Source organism: Chiloscyllium plagiosum, chromosome 17 (assembly GCF_004010195.1).
Source record: "Chiloscyllium plagiosum isolate BGI_BamShark_2017 chromosome 17, ASM401019v2, whole genome shotgun sequence".
Taxonomy (NCBI): Eukaryota; Metazoa; Chordata; class Chondrichthyes; order Orectolobiformes; family Hemiscylliidae; genus Chiloscyllium; species Chiloscyllium plagiosum.
This window is the reverse complement of record NC_057726.1, coordinates 8,031,084-8,045,540: the sequence shown is the minus strand read 5'-3', so window position 1 is coordinate 8,045,540 and position 14,457 is coordinate 8,031,084.

Below are 14,457 nucleotides of genomic sequence, written 5' to 3'. Positions count from 1 at the left end.
GCCTATCACCCTCACCTTGACCTCCTTCCACCTATCGCATTTCCAACACCCCTCCCCCAAGTCTCTCCTCCCTACCTTTTATCTTTGCCTGCTGGACACACTTTCCTCATTCCTGAAGAAGGGCTCATGCCCGAAACGTCGATTCTCCTGCTCCTTGGCTGAAGTATGTAGAGCCTATCACTGGGAGAACTAGTGGGAAATCTTGCCTCTCTCTAATTGCCATTGAAGTGCAGTTAAGTGGAGAGTAGACCTGATTCCCTCAGCAGGGCAGATATCCTACCCCTGAGAGGTAGCAACTGAGAGCAGAAGCGTACATTTACACAGCAGCTTTACATTACAGGCAGCACCACTAGAAGCGACAGCTGCTGTCACTCATTCAGTGAAGCCACCACAGTTCTGAGGAAGGGTCATGAGATCCAAAACATTAACTCTGATTTCCCTTCACACATGCTGCCAGACCTGCTGAGCTTTTCCAACAACTTCTGCTTTTGTTTCGGATTTACAGCATTCGTAGTTCGTTCAGTTTTTTATTAAGCCACCGCTGGTGATGGTGACTGGATTCCTGTAGTCATGTGAGTGTGGATGGACTGGAACTGCAAGGAGGGGGTCACCAGTGAGTTGGAAGAATAGGTCAAGAGGATTGGCTCTCATGAGCCACCCTGTTTCCCAATTCTGGGTCCATTGATCAGGCTTTAAGCACCTCTGAAAGACTGAGGCAACTAACAAAATCTGGAAAGGTTTGCCAAGCAACTGTGAGAAGGAACAGGAGCCCTGCAAGAGTTCAAGAAAACCTTAACACACCGCTTAATGCTGGTGCTCTCAGAGATATTGGCCTGTAAGTGCTCCAATAGTGCGTCTCAGCTGTAGACACCTTGCCTGCCTCAGCCTATTCTGGCAGCTATCTGAATGGTTTCTGTCTTCGTGCTGGCAGGAATGGACTGCATCCAGGAGAAAGTGAAGACTGCAAGTGATGGAGATCAGAATCGGAAAGTGTGTCGCTGGAAAAGCACAGCCGGTCAGGCAGCATTGATGAAGGGCTTATGTCAGAAATGTTGATTCTCTTGCTCCTCCAATGCTGTCTGACCTGCTGTTCTTTTCCAGCGACAAACTTTTCAACCCAGAATACAAACACCCTGTGATTGTACAGACTTGCCCATTATCCAGCCCAAAATCCTGAGCCTCATTAAATCCTAGCCCTCACTTCCAGGAATGTAACATTATATTGTGTATCCAGATTGTGTAGTTAACACTCTGGAGTGTGATTTGAACTCCCAAAAACATCTGATTTAGACATAAGACTGCTGTCTGTAGAGCCACAATTGAAACTCTTGCAGAAGGAGCTATACAAATGCACACTTCTGTTCTCAGTTGGAGGAAAGAATGCAATTTGGAGATGCTGGTGTTGGACTGGGGTGTACAAAGTTAAACATCACACAACACCAGGTTATAGTCCAACAGGTTTAATTGGAAGCACACTAGCTTTCGGAGCGTCGCTCCTTCATCAGGTGAGAGTGGAGGGCTCAATCCTAACACACAGAATTTGTAGCAAAAATTTACAGTGTGATGTAACTGAAAATATCCATTGAGAAATTGATTGTTCAGTCTTTCATCTGTTTGAATAGCATATAGTTTCACTTCTTTCATGTGTAAATCACAAAACCTTTTTTTAAAAGTTGCATTCTCAGGTTCGCTGTTAACAATAGGTGATAGCTAGACAATATGTTGAAGGTGTTAGCCCCCTGTGTTCTCTGTCTATGTCATGATATTTAGATTGATTCTAATCTAAAAAGTAAGATAACAGAGTTTTACATGAATACATGCAGTTTTTGAGCAAAGTTCAATGTAACCCTGCAAGTACAAATTCACCCTACAAAATATATGTGTGCATGTGGGTCTTTGTATGTCTGTGTGTGTGTGTGTCTGTCTGGGTTGGGGGAAAGAACGATAGTCTTAAAACTAGTCCTATGTAGGCTCAACACATCCATTACTTTGAGTGCAACAGTTTGTGAAGGCTCAGGATGGACTGTTCCTTTATCAAATGTCCTTAAGCTAGTATCATGGAGATAAATTAACAGTAGTGACAAAGGTGAGACATATGTCACTGTAAATCCAGAGAATTCAATGTTTAATTAGCTCTCTCCTGAGAGAGAAGGAATAATTTTGCCTAAGGTGTGTGTGCTTTTATTTGTGGGGAGTGGCAGAGTGAAGGTGCCACCTTTGATTAAGCGTCACAATTAAAGATGCCTTCACATTGTCGTAACTACCAAGTTCCTGCTCTCTGTGAGTAGAAACACTGCAAATACAGTGATTTCCCCCATTGTACTGCCTCCAGTGAAATCTGCTTTTAAAGTTAATTTTGCAATTTATCACACCTCAAAACAATTTGGAGTTTTACTTTCTGTCAACAGTAGGAAATTAATAACAGTAGAATGACCAATTGGTTATAAGTTTTTGCAAAGTAAACTTGAGTGTGAGAGAACTGCAAGTGGATGGGAGACAGTAAGGACTGCAGATGCTGAAAATGTGTTGCTGGAAAAGCGCAGCAGGTCAGGCAGCATCCAGGGAGCAGGAGAATCGACGTTTTGGGCATAAGCCCTTCTTCAGGAATGAGGAAAGTTTATCCAGCAGGCTAAGATAAAAGGTAGGGAGGAGGGACTTGGGGGAGGGGTGTCGGAAATGCGATAGGTGGAAAGAGGTCAAGGTGAGGGTGATAGGTCAGACTGGGGTGGGGGCGGAGAGGTCAGGAAGACTGCAGATGCTGGAAGGCAGAGTCAAGAGATATGGTGCTGGAAAAGCACAGCAGGTCAGACAGCATCTGAGGAGCAGGAAAGTCAATGTCTTGGTCCGAAACCCTTCGTCATAACTCCCCTCCCCCGGCAAAGGGTTTCAGGCTGAAATGTTAAACTCCGCCCCCCCCCGCCCCAATCACCCTCCCACCGACGAAGGGTTTCGGCCTGAAACGTTACACTGCCCTTCCCCTCCCCAGTCCTGATGGAGGGTTTTAACCTGAAACATTACACTCCCCTCCCCCTCCCCAGTTCTGATAGAGGGTTTTAACCTGAAACATTACACTCCCCTCCCCCTCCCCAGTCCTGATAGAGGGTTTTAACCTGAAACATTACACTCCCCTCCCCCTCCCCAGTCCTGATGGAGGGTTTCACCTTGAAAGATTGACTTTCCTGCTCCTCGGATGCTGTCTGACCTGCTGTGATCTTCCAGCTTCATGTCTATCAATTGCAGTGGATGTTGACCTGTAGTAAACAATGTTTTTAACCCCTTGTTGGAAACAAAATGCTAACTCAAGTGTAGCAGGTGTGGAGTAGTGGTAATGTCACTGTACTGATAATCCATAGTGGCAGATTAACATTTGCCAGTGCAGGTATGATGGGCTAAATAGCCTTCTTCTGCACCTTAAATCATTCTGCGATTCTCGAAATAAAATGATCAATGCAGCATCCAATATCCAATAGTACCAGATACCTGTCCCCACTTTTGCTGATAATTCATTTCCTCACTCATTCACAAGGTGTGTGCATTATGGGAAAGGTCAGTATGGATTGTCCATGGTTAATTGCACTTGAGAGGATGGTAGTGAGTTGTATTCTTGAACCACTTAAATCTGTGTGGTGAAGGTAGTCTTACAGTGCTGTTGCATGTGAATCTCCAGAACTTTGACATAGCAATGATGAGGGAAACTCAAAGTCATTATGGGTGTTACTTGGAGGTGACGGTGTTTTAATATACCTTTTTTGTTTACTCTCATAAGATGTGGGTGTCACTAGCTGGCTAGCTTTTATTGCCTGTTCCTAGTTGCCCTCGAGAAATTGGTGTTGAGCTGCCTTCTTGAGTCTACTTTGCTGCCTTTGTCTTTTAGGTGGGTGTTCTTTGTGGAGGAGAGGCTGAACAGGCTGGGGCTGTTTTCCCTGGAGCGTCGGAGGCTGAGGGGTGACCTTATAGAGGTTTACAAAATTATGAGGGGCATTGATAGGATAAATAGGCAAAGTCTTTTCCCTGGGGTCGGAGAGTCCAGAACTAGAAGACATAGGTTTAGGGTGAGAGGGGAAAGATATAAAAGAAACCTAAGGGGCAACTTTTTCACGCAGAGGGTGGTATGTGTATGGAATGAGCTGCCAGAGGATGTGGTGGAGGCTGGTACAATTGCAACATTTAAGAGGCATTTGGATGGGTATATGAATAGGAATGGTTTGGAGGGATATGGGCCTGGTGGGACTAGATTGGGTTGGGATATCTGGTTGGCATGGACGGGTTGGACCGAAGGGTCTGTTTCCATGCTGTACATCTCTATGACTCGATAAGATACTATTGACTGAGATGCCAGGAAAACTCTCCAATTCTTCTTCAGCTAAACCACACAAGTGTTTTTCTTGGTCACTCAATAGACTTCAGTCTCAATGGGAATGTACAGTGGTGTCACAGTGAGTCAGCTACTCACAACCATGAAGCACAAGGATAAATAAACCATTCACTGAACCAAGTTGGAATTTCAGCAATATTTCTGGGAATGATCTCTTAAATGCATCAATACTTTTCTTAAATCAAAGGTTAATAATTTGCTTTTCTGATTTTTTTTTCTCAATAAAGTCACTGGACCCCCAAAATACATGAAAACATTTAAAACCTTTTGACAATGTTTCTTCCTGATGAAGTAAATATTTGCTGGGAAGAATAAGGATGTCATATCTTGCTCTAACAAAAAGAGCACTAAGATGATAGTGGAGAATTCTTGGCAAAGCATCCAAACATCCACGAGAGTGTTGAAATGGCTGAAACATAAGGGAAACACTGCTGATTAATCAGTCTAGCTTTCTGATATATTCTGAAAATTGCATGATACTTATTTTAACAGATTGATAATGCTTGCAGTTTCTGCTATTGATTTTTAAAAGGGTCCAGATGATTAATACCTTTATTAACCAGAGTTGAAGTGAGTTTCTTATAAGAAAGTGGGAAGTGATGAACACTTTTTTTTTAACAGATCCTATTGTCACTGTAAGGCCACTTTGTTTGATCTAGTGGGTGAATGGGATTGGAGGTTGCCATGGAGGTTATAGAAGCCATGGCAATGGATGGAGAAGAATAGCTATCAATGGAGGTATTCAACAGCTTTGGTGGAAGGGGGAGTTGTGAGGTGCAGGCACATAAATTTGCAATGAGGGAATGAGTAATGAGGCTTAATGGGGTGGGTGAATGGAGGGACACAGCTTGGTGTGGAGGAAATGAGTGGTACATTTAACAGAGGAACTTGGAGCAGGGGTAAGCCGCACAACCCGAGGCGGCGTAAACAATGATAATTCTTAAAATCCTGCCTGAGTCAATGAAACTTGAGGAGGACTGGGTCAATACAATCTCTGCTGTGGAGGTTGAGGCAACTTAACAGATGTGAACCAGATAGTGACTATTCAATGAAGTAGCAATCTGAGCAGAAACTGTGTCGCCAAAACAATAATACTTGAAACTCCCTATCATGCAGAGTTGATATTATGGATGGCATAGATGTATTTAAAGTGAAGCAAGATAAGCACATGAGGGAGAAAGATGTAGAAGGATATGTTCTTAGGATTAGACAAGAAGGTTTGGAAAAATACTCATGCATTGCATAATAGGCAGCACAGACCAGTTGAGTTGATATGTCCTCTTTCTGTATTGGGGATTATGTCACACGATGTAAAATTACACAAAAGGACATTTATAATTTCATTGGAAATACTGAAACTCTTGTGACAACAGGGAAATTCGAGCTCTGCAGAGTTACGCAATAACTAACTCATGAGTATTAAAAATGCCACAATATAAGAACTAGGGAGTATAATATATTAGGGAAGGGAATTTGGGTTTATTGAACCAATGATGGAAATTCTTATTTATGTATTGTTCTTCAGACTTTGTTGGCATAACTCCCCTAGGAACGTGTGAAAGTGAGAGAAAACAATTTTAACGATTGATGATTAAGTATGTAGAGAATGCTGGCCATAAAAGTTTTGACTACAGTGTTTATTCCATGAGTGAAGTACATTAACTCAGACCAAATTTCAAACATTTTCAACTTGCAACTGCAAACATTCCTTAATATTGTCAAGTATCCCGAACATCACGTGGGGCAAGAGTTCGACAAAAAGTGACAACTGAGTTAAGGGAATGGAAATTAAGGCAGATGATCAAAAGTTCAGTTGGTGATCTAGATAAGATGGAATAATGTAAAAGAAGGAAAGAGATTCACAGAGGTGGAAAGGTTTTAGGCAAGAACTGCAGAATTTTGGGCTCAGCCAGCTGAAAACTAATGGTGAAAAGGAAGCAGTGGGGAATACATACAAATCTTGAATTTAGGCATGTTGAAACGTTCAGAGCATTTTTGGACTTGATTAGGGGCACAGAGATAGGGAGAAACAAAGCCTCAGAGTGATTAGGGTATAAAGATAACCATTTTGAGATTGATACACTCAATGTAGGTCAATTACTGTGAAGTTTGGGAAGGTTGGGTGGCCTCAAGAAGCCTTTGTACCAGCGAATGAGAAAGAGAAAAAACTGATTACAATTCACTCACTGTGGTCGACCTTGGGACTTGTGTTGCAAAGTGCCCATTGTGTGGACAACAAAGTGACTGCATTGCGACATCACCTATAGGTGGATCACCTGCTACTGGGAATGACAATCTAAGCCAGCACTTCCTTTTTCCTGCACTGTGACCACATTTTGAGGCTTGAGATTGCCTTGGTCACTCAGTGAAAACAGCAACAGTTGGGGGAGGATGTTGGAAGGTAAGGAGGGGACTGAGGTGATCTGAGATGGGGCAAAAGGTGAAGGGAAAGGAGCTGTTGAAAGCAGGAACCTGTTAGAGTGGGAGCAGAATGCTTATGAGTTGTTTTGAGGTCTATGTCAATCATTGCTGCCTCAGAAGCCTCAAACAGAGACCTGCACAAAGGCATTTGGGATCCTGACCTCAACTTTGGAAAGTTTGGGTCTAAACTCTCATGCATGGAGGCTTGGATGAAGCGATGGAGAATTATTAACTTCTATTGAACCTTACCCTAGATAGATGCATAAAATTAGGTTCGGGTGAGACACTGAGGAAATTCCTTGTACTTTTATGTTCTTATTGTTTGCAGACACTATTTTCATGTTCACCTGATATTGAATCTTGTGAGACATAGCAACACTTACTGTTCCATCTATTGTCACCATGTGTCAGTGAAGTTTGACAACTGGACTGCTTTGTGAAGCTAGATTCTCAATCCTCTCTCCAGTCTCCATCATAACCTTAGAAGGCAAAATGCTACAGACACTGGAAAGCTGAAACAAATGCAGAGACTGCTGGAGGAACTCAGTAGGTCTGGCAGCATCTGTACAAAGAGAAACTGAGTAAACCCTTTGAGTCTGCTGATCCTTCTTCAGAACTCAGAGCTCTGAAAATGAATCACATGAGACTCAAAACATTAACTCTGTTTGCACTGGACAAAAGCTTTGACAAAGGGTCAGTTAGACTCAAAACGTCAGCTCTTTTCTCTCCTTACAGATGCTGCCAGACCTGCTGAGATTTTCCAGCATTTTCTCTTTTGGAACTCTGTTTGCACATTCTCCCTGTCTCCGTGTGGGTTTCCTCCAGGTGCTCTGGTTTCCTCTCACAATCCAAAGATGCGCAGTCAGGTGAATTGGCCATGCTGAATTGTCCATAGTGTTCAGAGATGTGTAGGCTTGGTGCATTTAGGGTAAATGTAGAATAATAGGGTAGGGGATTGGGTCTGGATGGGATACTCTTCGGAGGGTCGGTGTGGATTTGTTGGGCCAAATGGCCTGTTTCCACACTGTAGGGATTCTATGATTCTATGTTCCTCTCTCCACAGTTGCTGCCAGACCTGCTGAATTTCTCCAGTATCCTCTTTATATACATTAAAATTTATATTAATGAATAGCCTGTGAAAAATGCCTTAGGTAAATTAACATTTACATGAATTTTATGTTACTTTATGTGTACAAGAAGTAACCAATGTTGTACATAAAATAAGATTTCAATGCATATTATGTCACACAATATTGTGATCCTGTTTCTAAAGAATATATTCACACTTTTGTGATACTCAATACACAAAGAAAATCATAATCCCTCGAGGCTTAGTGTTCTTTGAGTATTGTTTGGACTGTTCTCTGCTGTGTTGAATCTGTTCCATGCAACCAGCAGTAATGGGTTAATTCTCTGTGAGGCATGTTCACTCACTGGTTTGTGCATTCCCATCAGGTACATACTTATGTGATGATAACTGAGCATTTTGAGCCATTGCTCTTTTTAGTTCAGATTTCCAATATACATAGTATTTTGTCTTTGTTAAAGTGTCCTCTTATGCTCTTCTAGAGGAGGTATTAGCATATTCAACTGATGTGTTAATATAGGATAGGCAGGAATTTGTTCAGATCACGTTAAGCAGTAGAAAATAGGAAATTAAACCCCAGTGGTGTTAATTCCCCACAGATAAGAGGGTGAAATCAGTCTTGCATGTGAGCAAAATACAGCCTGTAGCAAATTAACAAGTGACTTTACACCTTGCCTGATTTATTTTCCCTTCCAATTACCCATTATGTATCTGAATCTACATTTGCATATCCAGCTGTTTATGAATGATACACAAGAAAATTAGACTCATCTACATACCTGTCAACATTGGCTGCGTGACCATAAGATCATAAGATATCAAAGCAGTAGTAGACCATTCAGCCAGATCGTGGCTGATCGAATAGTTTTAAATTTCACTAACCTGCCTTTTCCCTACAACATTTGATTGCCTTCCTGATTAAAAATCTGTCTGTCTCAGCCCGAAGTATACAAAATGGCCCACCCTTTACAGCTTTCTGTGATAAAGTATTCCAAAGATTCTCTCAGAGAAGAAATTCCCTCTCATCCTAATCTTAAATGGATGACCTTTATTCTAAAATTATGCCCTCTGGTTCTAAATTCTCCTACACGGGGAAAGAACATTTCTACATTGCAATTTTCAAGCACCTAAGAACCTTGTGGACATTCTCATCTCATTCCTCTAAGCTGTAATGACTACAGGTCCAGCTTACTGAACTTCTCCTCATATGTCAATCCCTCCGTACACCACAGCATGGTGGCACAGTGGTTAGCACTGCTCCCTCACAGCAGTGGGGTCCCAGGTTCAATTTCAGCCTCGGACAACTGTCTGTGTGGAGTTTGCACATTTTCCCTGTGTCTATGTGGGTTTCCTCTGGGTGCTCCTGTTTCCTCCCACAGTCCAATGATGTGTAGGTCAGGTGAACTGGCCATGTTAAATTGCCCACACTGTTAGGTGCATTAGACAAAGGTCTGGGTGTGTTACTCTTTGGAGGGTTGGTGTGGACTGGTTGGGCTGAAGGGTGTGTTTCCACACTGTAGGGAATCTAATCACATTGCTTTGTGAACATTACCTGAACTGCTTCTAATGCCAGTAGTCCTTTCCTTTGATAAGGAGCCCAAACTGATCACAATATTCCTGCTGTGGTCTGACTAGTATGCTGTAACATACTAGTCAGACCACAGTTTTAACAACACTTCCTTATTTGTATACTCCTTTCCCTTTGAAATAAAAGCCAACATTCCATTTGCCTTCCCTATTACCCACTGAACTTGAATGCTAGTTTTATTGCGATTTATGAATGGGAACTCCCAAATCCCTCTGTGCTGCAGCTTTTCACAGTCTTTCTCCATTTAAATAACATTAATCACTTCTACCTTTCCGCCAAAGTACATAGCCTCACCTTTCCCCACTCTGTATTCCATCTGTTAAGCGTTCACTCACTTACTTCACCTGTCTATATTCCTCTGTAGACCTTTTGTGTCATCCTCACTACTTGCTTTTCCATCTATATTTGTGTTATTCATCGACTTTATTATGGTAAATTGACTTGCCTCATCCATATCATTAACATATATTTTCACTAATAGTGGCACCAGTACTGATCCCTGTGACACTCCACTAATTGCAGGGTGACATCCTGAAAATGTCCCCTTATCTCAACTCTCTGTCATTTATTATTTAGCCAATCCTCCATTCATAATTGTAGCTTTGGTGTGTGTGTGAGAGACAGTGAGGTCAATCAGTAAAATGCGACAGCACAGTGGCTCAGTGATTAGCATTGCTACCTCACAGCACCAGGGACCCAAATTCGATTCCAGCCTTGGGCGACTGTCTGTGTGGAGTTTGCACATTCTTCCCGTGTCTGCGTGGATTTCCTCCAGGTGCTCTGAATTCCTCCCACAATCCAAAGTTATGCAGGTTAGGTGAATTGGCCATGCTAAATTGCCCATAGTGTTCTGGGATTTGTAGGTTAGGTGCATTAGTCAGGGCTAACTGTAGAGGATTTAATTTGGGTGGGATACTCTTTGGAGGGCCAGTGTGGGCTAGTTGGGCTAAAGGGTCTGTTTCTGCACTGTAGGAATTCTAGATCATAAAATCAAAAAGCACAGAAACAAATCCTTTGGTCCAACCATTCCATGCTGACCATTTTCCCAAATTAAACTAGTCCCACCTTCCTGCACCTAGCCCATATCCCTTCAAACATTTCTTATTCATGTACTTATCCAAATGTCTTTTAAACATTATAACTGTATTCACATCTATTACTTCTCTGGAAGTTTGTTTACAAAAGAACCTCTCTCACTGTCAAAACATTGCCCCTCATGTCTTTTTTCAATCTTTCTCCTCTCACCTTAAAAGTATGCCCGCTAGTCTTGAAATCCTCCACCCTAGGGAAGGCATGTATCATTCACTTTATCTATGCCCCTCCTGATTTTAAAAATCTCTATAAGGTCATCCCTTGACCTTCTGCACTCCAGGGGAAAATGTCCCAGCCTATCCACCTTCTCCTTATAACTCAAACCCTCCATTCCCAGCAACATCATTGTAAATCTTCAAAGTGGTAATGTGCAGTAGTTAGACATTCATTAGGTAGCCTTTATTTTTAAGATTTTTGCTTAATTCAAATTTCATTATCTGTTATAGAGAGTTCCGAACCCAGGTCCTCAAAACATCATCTCTAGAACCTTAGAAGTTTTGGATTGTGAGTCTATTGATATTAGCATTCTCCGCAGCCTCCCCATTTAGTGTTAACATCACTAGTTACAGTAAATTACCTCATTGCTTTTCCGGACCTTGTGGTGTTCAAATTAGTTGCACTATTCCCATTACAACAGTGAGTGCACTTCAGAAATGGAGTTAATTTCCTGTAGATCATATTGGCATCTGCTGTGCATGTGAAAGGCAGTATGTCAGATTTGTTAGACTTTTCATCTACCTCCACAGTAGAACAACAACTTGACACTGAATTTGCAGTACAGAAACAGGTCATTCAGCCTGACAGTTCAAAACTGGCATTTACTCAGCCCGCTATATCTAACCTCATCAGCACTTACATCACACCTTTAATTTAATTAACTGCTTCTTCCCAGTCAAACAAACTTTGACACTGCCGTTTATAAAGCAACATTCGGACAGGTCACGAAAAGTTTGGTTAAAGAGCACAGTTTGAAGGAGCGTGAGAGAGGCAGGCAAAGAATTTCCCATGCTTGATTTATAACAGCTCGGCATCCAGCAACTAATCTCATGAGTATAGAATGGCAGGTGGATTTCAATGGATATAAATGCAAAGGAGCACTCAGAATTTGTACTGAAAGAATCACTGTAATGCAGTAAAGGTAAAACTGAAATAGGATTAAGGTGTTATTAAACCCTGTAAGTAACCAAAAATGAAGGTTTGATTATTTTAGTCACAAGAGGATATTTTATCAGAGTATAAGAAACATTTAAAGTATTCCAGGCGTACTACTTCTGCTTTGAAGATCCTGAAACAAACTTTCTTTTCATTTCACACTTTGGGGGTCAGCATCAAAAGTGGGATCTTGAAATAATAAAGATAGAAATTCTACAATTGCCCAATTCCATGCCATCAATGTTTTGAACTCAGTAGTGGACCTTCTCCTATCTCCATGAAGCTGTGCTATTATCAAATATTAATTTTTGATTTAATTGACTGAGTCCACATTAAAATAGTTTTCAATTTTCCTCAATCCACAACCACATTTTATTTCATGATGCCTATGAAGAGCTTTACATTGCCAATCACCTTCTGAGAAGTGTGAAAGACTATGAGCAACATATTAAGACAAATCACCAAAACTAAACCTTGAACAGGACATTAAAACTTACACTTTATAAATCACAAAACATTGGTTGGTAGGCACAGCGGGTTGTTAAGAAGGTAAATGGACTATTGCCCTTCATTGTTAGAGGGACGGAATTTTTAAAAAAAAGCTGTGTAGGGTGCTGGTGAGACCACATCTGGAGTACTGTGTACAGTTTTGGTCTCCTTACTTGAGGAAGGATGTACTGCCAATGGAGGGGGTGCAAAGGAGGCTCACTAGGTTGATTCTGGAGGTGGGAGGCTTGGCTTATGCGGAGAGATTGAATTGATTGGGACTATACTCATTGGAATGAGGGGACTCTCACAGAAACATAGAAAGTTATGAAGGGAATGCATATAATAGAAGCAGGGAGGTTGTTTCCACTGGCAGATGAAATTAGAACTAGGGGGCATAGCCTCAAAACAAGCAGGGGAAAATTTAGGACCGAGTTGAAGAGAAAGTTCTTCACCCAACGGGTTGTGAATCTGTCAAATTTCCTGCCCATTGAAGCAGTTGAGGCTACTTTATTGAATGTTTTTAAAGTAAAGACAAATAGATTTTTGAACAGTAAAGGAATTAAGGGTTATGGTGAGTGGGCAGGTAAGTGGAACTAAGTCCACAAAAATAACAGTCATGATCTTATTGAATGATGAAGAAGACTGAAGGGGTCAGTCCTGCTCCTGCTCCTATTTCTTATGTTCTTATTACTCACTTGAGGCATGAAACTATGGCTAAGAGAGAGCACAACACCCACAGGTTTCCCTCCATGCACACATCACCCTGACATAGAACTATATCACCATCCCATCACTGTGGTTGGGTCAAAATCCTTGATCTACTTGCTCAGCATCACTGAGGGTCTACTAAGCCATGGTCTGCAAAGATTATAGATGATTGATCATCAACACCTTAAAGATGTGGCACTAAATGGCAGCCTCACCAGTGACACCTACATCCCACCAACAAACAATGAAAAAGACACGCTGTGTAGATATGTAATCATTGAAGATACCTTTTGGAATGCAGTTCGTTCTGCTATAATGCACATTTAATTAATGTGAATTTGCTGTAACACAATTGATGAACGGGGGAACACTGTTTCTAAAGCGCGAACTTCTAAAACGTGTGTTGGCTGTAACATTATTACATCGGCAACACTTTAAGTGCTGTTTCTAAAGCATGATTTTTTGATAATGCGGGGTTGTACAAGAATGCCATGAATTATCTGTATCCTGTGGATTTTAGAATCTTTGTTGGCAGTTAGAGATAAGTAACCAATTAAGCTTTTTGTGTGCTCATGGATTTGAACTGATCGAATGCAGCAGAAATAGTGAGGAAAAACTATGCTCTTTTTCTCGCTCTATCCCTCTCTATCTAAACCCTGATTGTTGGGTTTTATTAGTTTTACATCCCTGTAAGCAAACAGAGATTTCAATATTCACAGCAGCATTTCCAAAAAAACAGGAGCAATCGAACTGTTACTGCCTGAACTGAGAACCAACATTGCTGGAGTGCGATCTTTTCAATACTCATTAATTGATTCTTTCTTCTTCAACCTTAACTTCACAAAGTTAACATCCTTTAGTTTATTGCTTGCATTTTTTAAATGCTTGGTTTGTGTGCATATGCACAGGTTGGTGAAGTTGAGACGCTTGTTTGTATTTTTAAATATTGTTAGTTAGTTGTGTTTTAGCACAATAAAGCTCAGACCTTACTGGTTTAACTTGAAAAACCATACCATGTTCTTCTCAATCAGTGTGTAAATGTTTAAATATACTCACTTCATTGGCACTTCATTTGAAAATTCAATATCTCTTTTGTAATCAAGTGAAGATTTTTTCTGGTGTTTGTACATGGGATGTGGACAACTTTAACTAGGCCTGCTTTGACTGCCTGTCCCTAATTGTCCTGGTGAAAGTGGTAGTGAGCTGCTTTTTTGAACTGCTGTGATCCTAGTGGTGCACTTGCTGCTCATGGAGTTGTCAAAGAAAAGAACAATTCCAGCACTCCTCACCTGATTGTAAAAACCCCTTCAGCATTGTAAATCACCTTACCCTTACCATCTCATCCCTCTGAATTTTGGCCTGTTGTGCATTTACACCATGACTAATGACCCTGCTTTCGATTGTCAAGGTCTATTTCCTAATGATCCCTTGCTAAAACCATAGCTGTGAAGAAGGGTTGGATAGACTGGGTTTGCTTTCACTTGAACGCAGAAGGTTGAGGGGCGACCTAATGGAAGTTTATAAGATTGTGAATGGCATGGATAG